This window comes from Anomaloglossus baeobatrachus, chromosome 6 (assembly GCF_048569485.1).
Source record: "Anomaloglossus baeobatrachus isolate aAnoBae1 chromosome 6, aAnoBae1.hap1, whole genome shotgun sequence".
Taxonomy (NCBI): domain Eukaryota; kingdom Metazoa; phylum Chordata; class Amphibia; order Anura; family Aromobatidae; genus Anomaloglossus; species Anomaloglossus baeobatrachus.
Window position 1 is genome coordinate 277184683 of NC_134358.1, and position 15329 is coordinate 277200011.

Here is a 15329-nt window from a genome sequence, read left to right on the forward strand (position 1 = left end):
GCCATTGTGAGTTTCACTTGTTCACTGTCAATATACAGGTGTGTATAGTTTTTTTTTAACTCACCGTTGAGGCGTATTTTCACATATGATGACAGTAGTGAATCCTCATCTGGTATACAGCAGTACATGCAGGCACATAAGATTCATCCTGTTCGTGATGCCACTTGTAATTTGCCGCACCGCCTTGTGAGAAGCCGGGCCTACTACCTCAGAGGATGTTCAGGTCACGGTGTCTCCGATGGCTCCAGCAAATCCCTAGGTTAGGTGGCAAATTATAAAGAGAAAAATAACAGAGATAGGAGACTGAGTTGTGGTGATATCTGCCAAGTATAAGGCCGCTGAAGGAAGACAGACACCAAGGATTCTGTGAAAACGCAAATGAGGAACTTTACTTAAATCTTGTAATCAATCTTTAGTCAATCAAAGCTGTTTTTCCATTTCCAATAGACAGTCATTTCATAGCAATAAATAAAGAGATCTCTTACACAGTGGACTAGTTCAAGCGTTTTTCCTATCCCGGCCTTGGGAGGATGGATGTCACTATCAATTGGATTAACTGCGTTTTTCATTACTCTGTTGTTGCAGAAACGGGGCGCTCTGAATTGGGTGATAATTACACTCCCCGCATATCTCAATGGAGGTCTTTTTTTCTGCTGCATCACAGCAACTCAACCGCATCTAACCGGTTTTTCTTTTAAACTACCTCCTCAAGCTCCGCCCCCAACAGCCACTTCCTTGCTTTCAAATCAATTGCAATACCAAAGCAAGGCAGTAGAGGGCAGCGCAACGCTAAATAATTTACCTCCTCCCAAGGTGGGGAATAGGTGTCACAAATATAATCACATAGATAATACAGAACACATATTGATAGTGGCTTTTCTGGTCACTACACTAGGCACACACATAGTACATACAATTTAGTTACAGGCATATACTTCTGTCATTGATTGTTCTCAGTGAAAGAAACAAAATTATAATCTTGTAGGTGTGATACCTTTTATGGCTAATTAAAATAAAATAAATGATGTTACAGAGCAAGCTTTAGAGACTTCTCGTGTCTCTTCACCAGGCATGGTATAACTAAATATTTGAAGAAACACAAATATATGCACAACCAGGGCAGAGGTATAGTATAATGTGTTTCTTCAGATATTTTGTTATACCATGCCTGATGAAGAGACCTGAGGAGTCTCAAAAACTTGCTTTGTAACGTCATTATATTTTAGTTAAGTTAGCCATAAAAGGTATCACAACTACAAAATTATAATTTTGTCTCACTGAGAGCAATCAATCATTTTTCAACTGGATAACATGATACCAAAACTTTTTTCTTTTAACTATACATCTCTGGTACTAGTCAGTCATGTGGTCGAGATGTAATAAAGGAACCCACACCATTCACAATAAAAAGGTGCAAGACGTGTAAAAAGTGATGAGAGTGATTGGAAGAGTGATGTGACTATAAGAGAAAGTGCACATGGAAAGGAAAGGGTGAAAAACTTCAGTACTTACCACAAACACACACAGTATATTACTGCTTCAGAAAAACAGCAGCAATATAAAAATACATTAAATAATCTTTCAGCACATTAATATTCTTCAACAACACATGAAAATACATGAAAATAAATAGTAAAAAATATATAAAAGCATAACTATTTGTATTCATATGCACACTCATATACACACAAGCTCACACACATACAGACACACATGTGCAAACACACATATAGCCATATAACACCAATTTATACTAGGACAAAGTGTGACTAATGTAACTACTCATAGGTATGTAAGATCTACATACATCTATGTAAACGTGTACCTCAGTATGTCTCCTCAGAGTCCAAAATAGCTCTCAATGTGAGGTAAAAACCATATTATAGCTCACATTTTGCTGTTATAGTTTGTGGGTGCCATGTCTCATTGGCAGAACCCCTGAGGTACCAGAACAGCAGAACCCCATATAAATGACCCCATTTTAGAAACTTACTTTCTCAAAGAATTTCTGTAGGGGGCTGTGATGTTGACACCACAGGTGTGTCGTAGAATTTTATATTCTTGGATGGTGAAGAAAAAAAAATTACAATTTCAACACAAAAATTTTGGTTTTGCCTTAAGTTTTACAATTTTACACATGGAAATGGATAAAAATGTGTCACACAATTTGTGTTGAACATGCAAATACCCCATATTTGGCTGCAGAATACTGCTTAGTCACACAGCAAGTCTCTGGAGGGAAAGAGTATTATTTGACCCTTGAAGCAGCACAGATTTCTGTACAATAGTTTTCAGACTATATACAGAGCCTCTAAGTGACAGAACAGAAAAATTACCCTCAAGTGTCACCATTTTTGAAATAACACCGCTCTGGAAATTTATGTACAGTTTTATTATCCAGTTTAAGTCTATGTGTGTTTTCCAGAAACAAGTAGCAATGGATTTTGCTGAGTGAATATTGGAAATCTGCCATTGTATTGCTTAGTACATAGCAGTGCCCAATACATTTTGCCAAGTACATTTTGTCCAGCTTGTGCTTCTGGAGACATGCACACCAAAAGTTAGGCAAGCTCTCATCAGGGCAATAATGCCAAACTTGTGAATGCCAAATGTGTTTTAGATACACTTTGGGGATCAAAAGGGAGATGGACATTGGATTTGGAACAGCAAAATTCCCTGATTCTCTTTTGGGGAGAGCAATAACACCTTTCCAGAGGATTTCTGTTGCTTTTAATGTGAAAACCCCTTTTGTTTCCATTGACAGGTGAGGAACCTGAGTAGTGACTTGTTTTTTTTTGTGGATTGAGGTGAAGCTTTTATTGCAAAAATGTTCATAAAATTTTGCACTGCATTTATCCTGTGCTCTGTGCTGAGCACTTACATTGGAGATTCCTACTAAATTTCCAATTGAAGTGATTCATATGACACTCCCCAGGGATCTGTTCCCTAATATGAGGCAACAGAGTTATTCTTGGCTACATTTGGATAGTGTTCAGATTTCTACTTTTCAGAAGTGCAAAAAACTCATTGACTGCACTTTTGTGAACACATAAAAAGAGAGACATTGCCGGATTAAATGCTAAAGGCAGTCCAAAAGGACTCACTTTGATTCATTGTAGGGACACAAAAAACAGAGACAATTAGAGGAGAATTAGACATAGTTTCACATACAACTGGACCAAAAAATTGTTGGCACCCTCAACTTAATATTTGGTTGTGCACACTTTGGAATAAATAATTGCAATTAAGTGTTTCCTGTAACCATCAACAAGCTTCTTACACTTCTCAACTGGAATTTTGGACCACTTTTCTTTTGCAAACTATTACAGGACTCTCAAATATGATGGGTGCTTTCCTCCAACAGAAATTCTAAGATCGATACTCATGTGTTTAATGGTAATTAGCCCCGGACTCATTGCTGATGACTAATGAACTCCCCAGCGCTTTTTTTCCATCCATGTTTGGGTGCATCTTGAAGTATGTTTGCTGGAAGACGCATGATCTAGGACCCAAATCCAGCTTTCTGACACTGGCCAATACATTGCAACCCAAAATCCTCTTGTAATCTTCACATTTCATGATGCATTGCACATAATCAAGGTACACAGAGCCAGAGGCAAGAAAACATTCAAAAAACATCTTTGAACCTCCACCATATTTTTCTGTAGTTACAGTGTTGTTTTCTTCATAGACCTTATTCAATTTTTATTTAACTGTAGAATGATGTGCAAAACACATTATTGGACTTAAAATGGTCCTATAAGGTGAAATGTATAGTTGCAGGGAATAGAAACAAACTGTCTTATAGCAGGTAGAGATGAGCAAAGCTATCAAAGTTTGGTTTGATTCGTGTTTGCTGACTTTTCTGCTGTTCACTGAAAAGCTCGATGAACATATCCAAACCCCATTGCATTCATGGGAAGGCAAACCGCTTCTGTTAGTAGGGGCTAGGGAGGCTGGTGTTAGTAAGGGCTAGGGTGGCTGTAAAAGAAAGAAAATAGGGAATAAAGCAGAATTGTTATACTTAACGATTCTCCTGTGTGGCTGTTACACTGCTTCCGAGGCCTCTTATTATCCCTCATGCATATGCACTGCTTTCCCTGCCCACTGTCTGTGATAGCATATGTAATTGGTGCAATCAGACTGCTGGTGTCCCTGATTGGTTGCCCTCACAATAGCTGTTAGTCTGCCTGAGTGAATTGTTACAATAAATAAAAAAATTGCAGTAGGGTCCTCATATATTGATTCCCAGCACAGATAAATCAAGCTGCAGCTCCCAGCTGGGAGCAATATGTTGGCTTTGTATCAAAATACGTGGGTCCCCAGAATTTTTTAATTATTTAAATAAATAATTTTAAAAAATGGAGGTTACCCCAAATTTTGATACCTAGATAAAGTCGACAAATTGCGGCTAGTATTCACAGGCTGGGGAGGCCCATGGTTTTTGCCCCCCAGTCTAAAAATAGTATAAGATGCAATAAGCCTGGCACTTTACCAGGCTCATCTCCATTACCTTGATGCAATGGCAAAAGTGGAAATATAATGGGTTAATGATAGATTACAGCTGCCATTAAGCCCTAGATAAGTAATTGGAGTCATCTATGAGATCCCCCATTACTAATCTGCAAGTGAAAAGAAATCAATACAAACACCAAAAAAACATTTATTTCAAATAAAATACAAAAAGAAATCCTGTTTCACACTTTTCGAAACCCCAACAACACCCAGGTCCGGCATAAACCACATGAGAGCCATATACTGCAGTCACAGCTTTCAGTACAGAACACGACCACCCACTGCAGCTGCAGGTGGAGACTGACTTAGAAGAAGCTGTGGGTGTTGACATCACTATGTTTATGTGCGGTCACAGCTGAAGGTTCCCAAGGTACCCCACCTGTGACCGCAGGTAAATCTCACCTAAGGTGCATGGAGTTCAATCAGACCTGAATCTCCTGGGAGAAAACCTTGGTTCTGAATTTTCTACACCAAATTCCTGCACCAAATGTGCACCTCCTGCAAAAAGTCGCATCAAAACCATATGTGCTATGACGCGAATTTGATGCATTTTTTTGCCAGGAGATGCAGATTTTGATGCATGAATTTGGTGTAGAAATTTCAGCACCAAATCTGCATCTCTTGGGAAAAAACTGCATCAAAACTGCATTGTGGTAGCTGTGAGCCCTGGAAACCTTAAAGTTGCCTTTATGAGAGCATTTAAGTTTATTGGAGCTCCCAGCTGTTGGGACACCTGGAGGCTGTAAACTCTGGTAACAGTTCACAGCCTCAAGATGTCCAAATAGCTGAGAACTCAAGGAACATTAAAGGCTCTCTTAAAGATTCTTTTAAAGTTACCGTGTTGAAAGCTGCCCAGATACCCGATGGTTGTGAGGTTACCGGAGCCCTTGTCCACAATCCATGCATTGTGAACAAGGGTGTCCCCGAAACACGTCTTGTCCAATTTATTGGGTTTTAATGGAACAATAAAATTCTTTCTTTTATGAAGATGCTGTGCTGGATTTCTGAATTGTGTGCATACTTCCTTGGCTGGAGATTTAATCCACCTGCCTTTTGTGTGACAATCTTATCTACAGTATGTATATAGTTTTAATATTCTTCTTTTCTTGGAATACAGCTGTACAACTTGTCTAGCCTCTAATATTGAACAGACTCATGTAGATATTAAAAACGTGTCTGCTACTTGAACAAGCCCTTCTAAATCTCTATGTTTGCCGCTGTTCAATAACAATACAACAATACTCACGCCTGGTGCCAGCTCTGTTCCAGCGATATCGACACTTGCTCTCTGAGGGCTCACGCTATGTTGTTGCTTCATATGAGACCTTTTCCCAATCAGCACTGGCTTCATTCTCCACACCTTCAGTGGAATTTTGCATCAAGAGGAAGTCAAGGCTGTAGCTGCCCGCTTGATGTTTGATGCATCCAAAGGTAGGTTAAGTGAAGCCAGAACTGATTGGGTACATGAACCACGGGAGAGTTAGTGCTAACATCACTAGATCGGTGCCTGTATCATAGGTGAGTATAAACATTGTTATTTTAATGGAGGCAGAAATGTTGGTAGGGAAGGGGTTGTCCGAGTAGTGGACAACTCCTTTAAAAAAAAATATCGCTACATTTTTTATGTTTATAAAAAATATAATTTGAATAATATAATTTTGTTATTTTGATACATAATCTGCTGTATTCTTCAAACCAAAGCTAATAATTAAAAAAATAAAATAAAAATATGTACTCATATGAACCCCTGTCACTTCTCTTGTAACACCAACAAGGTCCCTTTGTCAGTCTTGTCACATTGATTGCCTGCAGTGGTCACATGTCCATATGAACAGCATAGGATTCTGTTCCAGTGTACAGACATGGAGCTATTATGGACAGTAATTGCTCATCCCTCATTGGATGAGAAAGCAAGATATTGGACAAGACAAGAGGGAGGAGCAGAAGGAGAATATTGGGTGAATGCATATTATTTGTTTTACATAATGCCGTGACTTCTTTTTAAATACCACAAGTAAGTAACAATCCCTTTAACAAGATATGTGTTTCCGCCCGAGTCCTGTTTTCTAGGAGTTCTTATTTGAATCTCATATCTTTTAAAGTACAGGTATGGTATGTTTTACTGCGCAATGATAGATAGACATATCATAGATTTTACCATAAAGTGTGGATTTGTCATTGTGTATTTGAAAAATGCTGGTAAAAAAAGAACATTATACAGTTCTTTATATGGAAAGCTAGTGATCATGATATAAACATTATTTTCAAGGAAATCCGCATTCACAGCTCTCTTCTTCAATCATTTTTCCTCATGACCTTATTTTTTAACCTAAAAAGGAGCACATCAATAAAGGTAAACTGAGCATTAACAAATGTAAAATTTGCCACTTGTTCCACTTTCCTTAGCTCAATGAGAAAGTGTCTGGAAGCATCTCCTTAAAACATCTTCATAAATAATTCATACCAGGAGTGATGTATAACGTATCCACAATATGCGGCTTTTACATTTATCTTTCATGTAAGTCACAACCAGAGCATGAATCCTGCCTTTCTGCTTTGATTTATTGCATCATGAAATTAACATTAGTGGTAAACAATGATGTCTGCACTTCTTTTACACATGAATTATAAAGTCAGCTGCTTAAGCTGCTTTAAATAATGTGTTTTAATAAGCAGAGCAGTATTTTTAAAACCTAAGCATTTTGCATGGATAAGGAGTTTTGCTATTATATATCATAAGGTTATAAATATTCATTTGAGCTGAATATTAAAGTAATGGTAACTTTATGCTATTTTTACAGACATTTGCTCTTTTGTTGTATTGTGTACCCTAAATAGATTCTGTTGTTCAATGGGAAACAGCATGCCTACAGAATGGATGTCATTTATGTTAGCGTGACACATACAGAAATATATTATTGTGACAGTCATTTACATTATAAGTAATGATGAGAATAATGATTGCAGAAGTGGAAAATTTATGGATTGAGAATTGATTTGCAAATCAATAGCTTTTGCAAGATATAGACAATTTAATTAGCTATTCTTGAAGCTTGAAATCCACAAAATTGAATGTCAAAAGCATCAGCAATTTGCCTGTGCGTGTATAGGCTTTTCATTTGCTTATTGACTGGCTTCATTCTAATTCTAACAAATTTTTTTTCAATAGGTAAATATTTTAAAATTATACATGTGTCATTAATGATACCAACATTAAAGGCCCATTTACGCACAACGGTATCGCTAACGAGATATTGTTGGGGTCACGGTGTTGGTGACGCACATCTGGCCTCGTTAGCGATTTCGTTGTGTGTGACACCTTTTTGCGATCAGTAACGATTGCAAAAAGGTGTCAAATCGTTCGTCGTGTACACGTCGTTCATTTTGAAAAAATCGTTCCTCGTTTGGAACGCAAGTTGTTTGTCGTTCCTGCGGCAGCACACATCGCTATGTGTGATACCGCAGGAACGAGGAACAACATCGTACCTGCGGCCGCCGGCAATGAGGAATAAAGGAGGTGGGCGGGATGTTCTCATCTCCACCCCTCCGCTTCTATTGGGCGGCCGCGTAGTGACGCCGCTGTGACGCCGAACGAACCTCCCTCTTAAAGGAAAGATTGTTCGGCGGCCACAGCGACGTCTGTGAACAATTAATTGCGTGTGACGCTGCCGTAGCGATATTCTTTGCTACAGCAGTGAACACCCCGTGATGCACCACCAACGTGGGTGGGTGCTATCGCTCGCGACATTGCTAGCGATGTCGCAGCGTGTAAAGCCTGCTTAAGGGTAACCTTACTAGTGCAAAACAGAAAATGGTATTTTGATGGAATCTTTTGCATAACTGATGGGTAGCTCCAACAACTGTTTAAAGATTATAGTAATAATGATTCACTGGGTTACTGATTTGCATTTTGTGGCAACTCTATTGAGTCTATCTTCAGGGCCCATTCTTTCATCTTTCATCTTATGTGTGCAAACTGTGAGCATTTTGATATTTGTATTTGTAGAATATATGATCTAAGTAGACAGGTTTCAACAGCATAATACCTAAAAAACAGTTTTTCAGACAGTAATTGTCACATGGAGTTTTGCACAAACTTTGCCAACTGTCATGGCATCGTTGGCCTCTGTTAACATTGAAGATTCTGCTATTCCATGTTATCATGACATTATAGCTTGCCATACTTTATATTACAGCATAGACACAGTTTCTGCACTATTGAGGAAATTGCTGGCCTTGTCTTTCCAGGTGGCTGAATTAAAAGGGACAGTAGAGATAAGTAAGTTCACCACATCAGCGCAATCTGTTTTGGTGGTTTGATCACCCAAACCCAAACTTCCCCTCCTGGAAAGATTTTCTGGGGACTGTAGCTGGTTTGTTACCCTAAGGGAAGCTTGTAATTTCACTTCTGTCTACGTCCCCACTCCTCTGTTAAGGAGGCACAGACGGTGTTAATTGTGGTCTCGTTCTTGAGTTTTTGTCGGTCGACTGGTTTTTCTTTGCATTGGGGCTCATCTATGATGACAAAAAATCTTTAGCGGAGTCTAAAATATGTTCATTGCAACAGGGGAATCGGCCTGCAGAGGATTATTGCTCCAAATTCTGGCTGGTCCATGGACACTCAGTGGAATGTGTCTCTGGTAATACATGTTAATTACCCTTACCAGCAGATGTCCCATGAAACTAAGACTCTCTGGGAAGGGGTTACTATACCAACATTAATTCTGGAGGCCCCACCCGAGCCCATATAGCTTGTAGGGACATTTAATAGGGGTAGAAACTTAGTTATCCCCTCCCCTGTTAGAATTAGCATAAGTATTATACAAAAAATTCACGTTGTCTCTTGCAGGACCTGTGTGATGTCACACCCATGTGACCTGGTATCCAGCTTTGTTGGATGAAGCCCCGCCCCTGGTAGTCACATGGGTATGACCTCACCACAGGTCCTGCAAAAGTGAATTATTTGTATAATATTTTTGCTAATTTTAACAGGGCGAGGGGATCACTATGAATATATTATCTGCTCCTTTGCTGCTGTAATTCATCAAGCAGCTAATTTTATAAACTTTACTTTTTTGGATTTCAAAAACTAAACATTTGAGCTGACCACTACAGGTATGCAGAGAATCAGCCTGATAGTGCCAGTAGAGCACTGGCTTTAGCTTATATACTAAATCCTGGTGATTGGTTCCCTTTAAGGGCTTTCCTGCACAAATTGTTTTTGGATTTCCCTGGTTTGTTGACTGGACAACCCAGTACATAATTAAATGGAGCACATATTGTAAAGATCACTGTTTAGGGACCTGCATAAGTGAGCTGCTTATCAGAGGAGGGGGCTTGGTTGAGCCAGGTCTCATGGGTGCTGTAGTTCTGGTGGTGATAATCTCCTGGTTAAAAAAACTCTTTTTATGGAAACAACAGCACACAGCATAATAGTTGACACATGACTAAAATCTGAATCTCAGACACTACTCCATTCTGACTAGTTAAAGGAGTTGTCCGACATAAACGCCAAAAAAAAAAATTAAGTTAATCTGTGCTGTCTTGTCATATAAAACACCCCCTACATTATTTTTTTGTTTTCTAACTTTTGTTTCTCTTGATTTTTCACTGTATTCTCTGCAGCTCCTTGTTTACATTCAGCACAACCTAACATGACATGTTTGACTGCCAAACCCACAGTCACAGCTGGCACCGCCCCCGGCCTCAGTGTCCAGCCACACCCTCTGCACACACACATTCCCTCCTGTCAGTATACTGTCCCAGCACCTGTAGATAAATGAATACTATGTAATGAACATTATATATAGCCCCTAATGTGTCTATAGGATACACACACACACACACACACCTAGAGTTATATAATATACATTATCCCACCTCATGCACTCTCTTCTCTCCCACTGCACTGTCTCCTCTGCCCCCAGCACTCCCCTGTCTCTCACCCGCATGAAGTCTTGTCTCTGCCCCCTGCTGTGTCACCCATGATCTCTTCTCTGCCCCCCACTCGATCAGCAGTGCACGCTCTTCTCTGCCCCCTCCCCCCTTCTCGCTCTCCCTTCTCACTCATGCAGCATGCTGTCTCTTCTCCGTGCTGTGATGATTGCAGTGTCCTTACAGCTGAGCTATACAGAGCTCAGTGCTGTTGTTCGCTGGTGTCAGGTGACATCCCTGCTTCTGACTGTATTCAGAAGCGCGGAGCATGGGACGGGAGGCTGCATTCATCACAGAGACAGTGCACGGGGAAGGGGGGTCACAGTTGCCCAAACACCATACAACATAATGAGCTGAGGACACTGTTGGGAAAACAGCACTCACAGTGTCCTAGACAGAGAGGGCAACCCTGTGTTTGTCCAGCACATACGGTGCAGAGATAGCAGCGCACAGGGAGGGGGCGGGGCTCATCGCACTGTACCCGCACAGAAGGGCGACAACATGCAGTGGCAGATTTGCATGTCAACATGGTCCTGCCCATGTTGACATGAAATGACCGGAAGTAGCAAAATCACAGCAGGAGCAGTCACATGACCACTCTGAGCCGGGGGAGAGGGGCTGACAGCAGGGCAGGTAAGTGCTCACTATCTATTTTCCTGCCCCAATGTAGCCCAATAGTGTAAATAATAAAAAAAGCAAAATAAGCCGGATAACCCCTTTAATATTTTTCCTTGATACCAGCCTTAGGTAGGATAGCTCTTTATTTAACCTCTTATTAGCCAATTTTAACTTTAATGACCAGTCCAACTCTTAGAAACTCTTGAATGGATGCAAGTGTGACCCCCTGAACTAGCCAGGTAGTCGCAGGTAGGCCCTTGCACAAACACCTTCCCCTAAAAAGGTACCAGCAGCCAACCTTAAAACCCTGAGTCACCCCTCTCAGGACTTGACGTTCACACCTGGGGGCAGGGCCAGGCGGTTTGGCACACTCACCGAGGAGTTCGGAGAGCCAGAGACAGGAAAAACGGAGAGTTCAGTGACAGGAGTCGAGGAGAGTAAGTTTGGACGTCTGTCGGGATCTGGGTTGGAGCCCGGATACCCTCTGGCAAGGAGGAAGATGGAGGTGGCAGCCTGCAGGAGCTGGGATTACAGCCGGTGGAACCGTAAGGGACCGGGACCGGGTAGTGGCCCGCCGGTACCAAACCGGGGAACCGATTGGAAACCGGAGCACCAGGAGGGGTACGCAGACCCAATACAAGGCCCAGAAGCCACTGGACCGAGTCAAATTCACTGATTGGGGTCTGGAATTTGGGTCCTTTCTCACCTAAGACCCGACTGAAGACAACAGCCCAACCAGAGGGATAGAAAGCCACCGCCCAGGCATCGAGATCCCACGGGCCAGCATCTGCGGGCAAACGGGCTCTACCAGCACACACAAAGCTGGGGAGCAGACTACCATTGCTCAGGCATAGGAGTCACCATTCTACTAAAAGGGGGGTGCAAAAGAAAAGCGGAAACCACCAAACGGAAAAAGGGGAAAAGCGCAGCCGGCTGCGGGCACCGTCCACCATCTTGTTTGGTTTACTAGAGACTCCAGTGTGTCTGTAATAGTGAGTACAACAGTTCCCTCGGGCCACGCACCACTCCGCACCACACTGCACTAACACGTCAGCACTAGTGATGAGCGAGTACTAAAAAGCTCGGGTGCTCGAGGCTCGGGCCGAGCATCCCAAGATACTCGTGTGCTCGGCCCGAGCACCGAGCCCAATGTTATCCTATGGGAGACCCGAGTATTTTTGTGAAATGACCCCCGGCAGCATGTAGAAACCCTAAAAATGGCACAAAAGTCTCAGAAGAGTGCTCAAATGACATGGCAACAGCATGGGGAAGACCCCTTGAAGCATTTATCACTCAAAAGTCACAGCTGTGAACAATTCTGTCCGCGTTTTACGCCATTTTTACGGACTCACCAGAAAACCTTCAAAAATGACACCAAAATGAATTTTCATGGCGGAAATGTTAAGGGCACATACCCAATAGTGAGATAGAGCTAATGTATGTTACTTATTGAGATTAATACATGAAAGATTTTACGTAAAACATTGTGTGGCACTCCAATGTCCCTGAGAAGAGACGTACATAAAGGCCTCTGAGTCTAATGTGCCCATTTTGAGGAAGTGAGTCTTTGTAGTATTTTCCTTTGCCAGGGCAGTCCAAAATTGTGAGGTTCACCAATGCCCCTGCATACAGACGTGCATGAGGACCTGTAAACCTGAAGTGCCCATTGTAAGGAAGTGGGTCTATTGTAGTATAGCCCTTAGGCAGGGCAGCCAAAAATTGGGAGGCTCCACGTTGTCCCTGGATAGAGACGTGAATGAGGGCCTCAAAACATTAAGTGTCCATTGTCAGGAAGTGGGTGTATTATAGTATAGCCCTTAGGCAGGGCAGCCAAAAATTGGGAGGCTCCACGTTGTCCCTTGATAGAGACGTGCATGAGGGCCTCAAAACATTAAGTGTCCATTGTCAGGAAGTGGGTGTATTATAGTATAGCCCTTAGGCAGGGCAGCCAAAAATTGGGAGGCTCCACGTTGTCTCTGGATAGAGACGTGCATGAGGGCCTCAAAACATTAAGTGTCCATTGTCAGGAACTGGGTGTATTATAGTATAGCCCTTAGGCAGGGCAGCCAAAAATTGGGAGGCTCCACGTTGTCCCTGGATAGAGACGTGCATGAGGGCCTAAAAACATTGTTCCCATTGCAAAGGAGCGGGTCTCCTGTCGTTGTAATGTCCATTCTGCAAAGAATGGGCGAAAAAATTTACCACTGGGGGTATACCTGAAACAAAGGCCTAACTATTGTAACGGTCATCATGGTGGCGCATGAGGAGAAGGAGGAGCAGTCCAGCGATTATCCAAAGTCCAGAAGTGTGTACCCATGGGTGAGTGGAGGTACATGGCAAATTCCCGTTACAAACTTTAAATTCCGCTCTCATTTGATGGTGGTGTGGTGAAGTCTGGCCCAATCCAACCCTTGTTCATCTTGATCAGAGTCAGCCTGTCAGCATTTTCAGTTGACAGGCGGGTGCGTTTATCTGTAATGATTCCACCTGCGGCACTAAAAACACGCTCTGACAAAACGCTAGCAGCAGGGCAGGCCAGGACTTCCAAGGCGTAGAGAGCCAATTCATGCCACGTGTCCACCTTGGATACCCAATAATTGTAAGGCACAGAGGAATGTCGGAGTACAGTTGTTCGATCTGCAAGGTACTCCTTGAGCATCTGGGCAAACTTAGGATTTCTTGTGGCACTACCCCGCACCTCAGGGGCTGTGGTACGTGAGGGGCTGAGAAAACTGTCCCACATCTTAAAGACTGTTCCCCTACCTCTGGCGGATTGGACTTGTGCCTCTCTCGGCTGTACACCTTGGTTGTCCACTGATTCCTGACCTATACCGCTAGCGTTTTGTGAGGGGAATGCTTTGCCTACTTCCGTGACTATGGCCTTCCGGAACTGCTGCATTTTGGTTGACCTCTCCGCCTCGGGAATAAGAGACATAAAGTTCTCCTTGTAGCGTGGGTCTAACAGTGTTACCAACCAGTAATGATTGTCGGCCAAGATGTTCTTAACGCGAGGGTCACAAGACAGGCAGCTTACCATAAAGTCAGCCATGTGCGCCAGACTCTTAACAGCCAGGACTTCAGTAGCCTGACCAACACGATGACTGAACATGCTGTCCTCCTCCTCCTCCTCCTCCTCCTCTTCATCTACCCTGTCCTCTGGCCAGCCACGCTGAACCGAGGATATGACTGGTGTGCATGTCATATCCTCAATTTGGCCGGAGAGTTGCTCCATGTCTTCATCCTCTTCCTCGTCATAGTCCTCCACTGCACGTTGTGATGAGACGAGGCTGGGCTGTGTGTTATCACCCACACCCACTACTGTTTCTTGCTGCAACTCATCGCGCTCCGCCTGCAATGCATCATGTTTGTTTTTGAGCAGAGACTGTTTTAGAAGGCAGAGTAGCGGTATGGTGACGCTAATAATGGCATCATCACCACTCACCATCTTGGTGGAGTCCTCAAAGTTTTGGAGGATGGTACATAGGTCGGACATCCATCTCCACTCCTCAGGTGTTATGTGTGGAGTTTGACCCATTTCCCGACGGCTTAGGTGATGCAGGTACTCAACAACTGCCCTCTTCTGCTCACATATCCTGACCAACATGTGCAGAGTTGAATTCCAACGCGTGGGGACATCACACACCAGTCTATGAGCCGGAAGATGCAAACGGCGCTGAAAGCCGGCAAGGCCGGCTGAAGCAGTAGGTGACTTTCGAAAATGTGCAGACAGGCGGCGAACTTTTACCAGCAGATCAGACAGCTCTGGGTATGACTTTAGAAACCGCTGAACCACGAGGTTGAGCACATGGGCCACGCATGGAACATGTGTCAGCTGGCCTCGCCTCAAAGCCGCCACCAGGTTCCGGCCATTGTCACACACGACCTTTCCTGGCTTTAGGTTCAGAGGTGTGAGCCAGTGATCTGCCTGCTGTTTCAGAGCTGTCCACACCTCTTCTGCATTGTGGGGTTTGTCACCTATGCAGATTAGCTTCAGCACAGCCTGTTGCCGCTTCGCCGAGGCAGTGCTGCAGTGCTTCCAGCTTGGGACTGGTGTGGAGGGTAAAGTGGATGAGGATGCGCAGGAGGAGGAGGAGGCTGAAGAGCATGACATTCCGGAGCTGTAGAGTGTGGGTGAAACCCTGACTGAGGTAGGGCCTGCAAACCTTGGTGTGGGAAGGACGTGTTCCGTCCCTTGCTCAGACTGGGTCCCAGCTTCCACAATATTAACCCAGTGTGCCGTCAACGAGATGTAGCGGCCTTGC